Genomic DNA, 3,965 nt, shown 5'->3' on the forward strand with positions numbered 1-3,965 from the left:
GCTAGTTACATATGCCGTGTGAAACCTACGAAGACGTTGATATTTGAGGAACCAAAGAAATCAAGGCCTTCTCTTGTTTTGTCAAACGTAAAACAAAATAGACTCTAGCCTAATTCAGTCTATTGGGCCAAAAGGAAAAAGGTCAAATAACAATTTCAGATCAACATACATCTTGTAAGTGAGCGTCTTAGGGGCTACTTAAATACCTATATTTGCTTCTATGAAATGAGAGTAGAAGCTGCTAGGGGGTCGGATGCACGTTAGAACAGTCACACGATATTATCAATCTTCAACTGGTTGCCTCGCCAACGACGTTGATAAACCTCAATTGCCATTTGCTAAAGAACAGTTTTCCTACCCCTTTGAGTTGCAACTTTGCCGATGTACCTTCTGAATACCAGCCACATCGACAATTAAATAAGCAGTACCTTAGATTTTGAGAAAATAAAATCAACCTGTTAAGACATTTTTAAAACCCTAGATCAAATGATTAATCATTAAACAATAGATCACTCTAGATCAATATTCAACTTTTATTTATTCCGATAAAAATTTGTACTACACAATTGGTTTCGATATTAATGGGACATGACAAGCTTTATCTCAAACTTCTGTCCGATTGCCAGCGACAGGCCACTGACGCTGAAGACTCCACTCGTCCGGGACTTGGTGCGGGCTGCCTTGAGCTGCACGCTGTTTATATAGATAGCGAAGCTCTTTGGTGCGGACGGCAGCCCCATGAAGACCACCTTGCCGATGACCTGCGCCCGACTCGGCGCGTATGAGTTCTGAACCACATGTGAACTCACCTTGGTGGTGACCATGCCTTTGCTTTCCTCCCTGTCGCAGCTGAATCTCACCAGGGTCCAACTGCCTCCCACAGCGCCCATCTCCGGCGAGTCGCCGTCATCCAAGAACAGCTCCCCACTGGCCGTCCCATTCTCCGCGAGCGCCACAAGGAGGTGGAACTCGCTTTGGCGTGCAGCGGACGTGTTGAGGTCGGCATGCTGCAGTAGTAGGATGTTGCCGCCGGCCAGGTGCGCGTTTGCCAAGTCCGCTGGCGCCGGGACGGTCACGCGCTTGCCGACCTTCATGGTGTAGGCGAGGGAATAGTCGTAAAGACTGAACCACCGGCCGGCCGGGAAATAGGCGTCCACGGTGGTGGCGCCGGGCTGTAGCACCGGAGAGACAAGCACGCCGCGGCCTAGCATGAACTGCCTGTCCACGCCATAGGTGTCGGCATCCTGCGGGTAGGAGAAGAAGAGTGGCCGCGTGATGGGCGCCCCCGTCATGTGCGCCTCGTACATTAGCGTGTACATGTAGGGCAGTAGCCGATAGCGCATCCCCCCAACGCTTTCCTCGCCGACCGTGCCGTCGGCTCCCACACATAGAGCTCTCGCCGGAGGGTTGTCTTCTCTGCGTGGGCCCTGGCGAACGGGTAGAATGCGCCAAGCTGAATCCAGCGGCTGCAGAGCTCCTGGGTGGTGTTGCCGTTGAAGCCACAGATGTCGGCGCCCATCATTGGGATGCCGAAGAGGCCAAAGTTGAGGATGGTGTTGATGGATTGCGCAAGCTCGTCCCACCGCGCGACATTGTTGCCGGCCCAGTGCGCGGCGTAACGGCCGGAGCCGACAAAGGTAGAGCGGCTGAGCACGAAGGGGCGGCGTGTGGTGTCCCTGAGCAGCCCGGCGTGCGTGGCCTGCGCCTGGAGGAGGCCGAAGAGATTGTGCGCGTCGTACTCGGACACGCCGTTGTAGTGCACCGTTGAGACCGGCACAGTCCTGTAGTTGATGGGAAGGTGGAAGCCGGAGTTGTTGATGCGGTAGGGCGGGTCGTCCAACTGATTGAGAGGCTGCCACTGCTTGAAGTTGGAGGGCTCGTTAATGTCTCACCAGAGCCCATCCACAGGGATGGTCCGCCGAAACTCAGAGATCTTTCGTGCCCAGTACTGGGTGCTACGTGGGCTCATGAAGTCCAGGAAGTAGACCTCGCCTGGCCACGCCTCGCCTACCAGGTTGGCGCCGTTTCGCTTGAGGAACAAGTCCTCGTGAGGTGCTGCTTGCCGTTTGATAGCCGGGTGTACGGTGACCACGTATTTCTGGCCATTGTTGTGGAGCCGGTCCACGAATGGCCGGAGCTGCTTGGACGGGTAGTTCACCGGATCCAGCGTGAAGTCCTGGTAACCATCCATGTAGTCGATGTCCGACCAGATCGCCTCCAGTGGGATCCTGGCCTTGGCGTAGCCGGCGACCACGCCATCCAGATCAGCCACGTTCTTGTAGCTATACCTAGACTGGTGGAACCCTACAAGTGCAAGATCGAGTGAGCGTAGCAGAGCAGAGCCAGCATATATATGGATATATGCCTACCAAGAAGGTACTCGTACCGAATGACCAGTAGGGCATGGGGGTAGGGCGGCCGATGAGCTGTGTGTACTGGTCCACGACGTCGAGCGGGGAGGGACCGGCGAAGAAGTAGAAGTCTAGCACGCCACCGATCACCTTGTAGGTGACGTAGGATCCGCCGTACAGTATGTCCATCCCATTGTTGTTCACGAGGAGCACGCCATGCGCGGCACCGCCGGAGCGCACGTCCATGTAAAACGGGTGCGAGCCATAGAGGTTGAGGTCCGGTTGGTCAGACCACGTCACGTCCCCGTTCCACAGCGTGAAAGTGTCATTGTGTTGTAGCCGGAACGTCTGTTTTTTCTGCTCGCCGAGCCCATACAGGGATGCTCGGTCAGCCGGCAGCGCCGATGTCACCTCCAAGTACCTGCATTCCAATTTCATGCCCATCGTTCACTTGCTACTTACAGACCATGGTATTGTTCTACATCGATCTAACTCTTGCGGATCAACTAAGCTACACTAGATAACATTGCAATGGAACACTTGTAACATACCGGTCCTTGAAGACAAGGTTGGCGGAAGTGTCAAAGAGGGTGTCCCCGGTGGAGCGACGGGAGACCGTGAAGCGGAACGGGCTGGGGTGGATGGTGAGGGTCAGGTCGGAAGACGCGCTGGACATGGTGCTGTTGCTCGGCAACAGGTGGCCTGGGCCTCTTCAACTCCAAATGCAGCGTTGGCACCAATATACTGAAACATAGAGGGGCAAATGCAGATATGCTTACATTATGTGATTCTAAATTGATGAGGAAAAATAGAAGTGTTTTTTAATACGAACCAAACGGTATCAATTGTGCCATGCATAGGCTGTTGAAAAAATTCTTGTGCCCTTGCAATTTTGGATGGAGGCATTATGTTCAAAGTACAGAGCAGAGGAACACTATACAGTGTACAAGTGTTGATACCTCTGAGTGATCAACAACTACAGCCTGCGGGCATTAACATGAGATTCCATTGAAGCTTTAGAGTATTGGCCACGTTTGGAGCTCATCTGAAAGACCAACATGGCCTCGTTGGAGCTCCGTCCAAGCTTATGGGGCCCAGACACGGGGCGCCATCCCTGCCACACACAACCAGACTCTTCACCTATGCTCTAGATTGGAAGGATGGATAGGGGAGAGGCGGCCCTCAGCCACGGCCGGACACCTGAAGTGGAGGAGGAGGAGCGCAGGATGATAAGGGGAAAGCAGCCCGTAGCCATGGCGGGGTACCCAACCACAAGTGGTGGAGAAGCATTAGATCGGACGGATGACCCGCACCCCGCAAGCCTCAAAGCGCAGTGCGCCCAAGCCCTGCCTCGATCCCATCTAGATCGGGAGAGCCAGCTCCCGGCCCCGGCCTCTCCTTGCCACCTCGACGTCAGCGACCCCCGTCGGAACAAGCTGACCAGAGCCGCCATGTTTTCCTCCTCTCCCTACTGGGGAGGCGAATTAGGGTTCTAGATCGGCATGGGGGAGGGGAGGGAGCAGCGGGGGTTGTTGGTGGTAGATGGTGCACGCCCACCGCGTGGGGGGTGGAGGTCTACCGGCCGCCTCGGGCGCGAGGCGGCGCGGTTGAGGT

At 55.1% G+C, this 3,965-nt stretch overlaps 1 pseudogene; it reads right to left on the reverse strand.

Moving 5' to 3' along the window:
• Nucleotides 1-578: 578 nt before the first annotated feature.
• LOC147987528 (putative alpha-glucosidase Os06g0675700) lies at nucleotides 579-3,030 on the reverse strand (annotated as a pseudogene).
• Nucleotides 3,031-3,965: the final 935 nt, after the last annotated feature.

Source organism: Triticum urartu, chromosome 2A (genome assembly GCF_056163025.1).
Source record: "Triticum urartu cultivar PI428250 chromosome 2A, HENAU_Tu73, whole genome shotgun sequence".
Taxonomy (NCBI): Eukaryota; Viridiplantae; Streptophyta; class Magnoliopsida; order Poales; family Poaceae; genus Triticum; species Triticum urartu.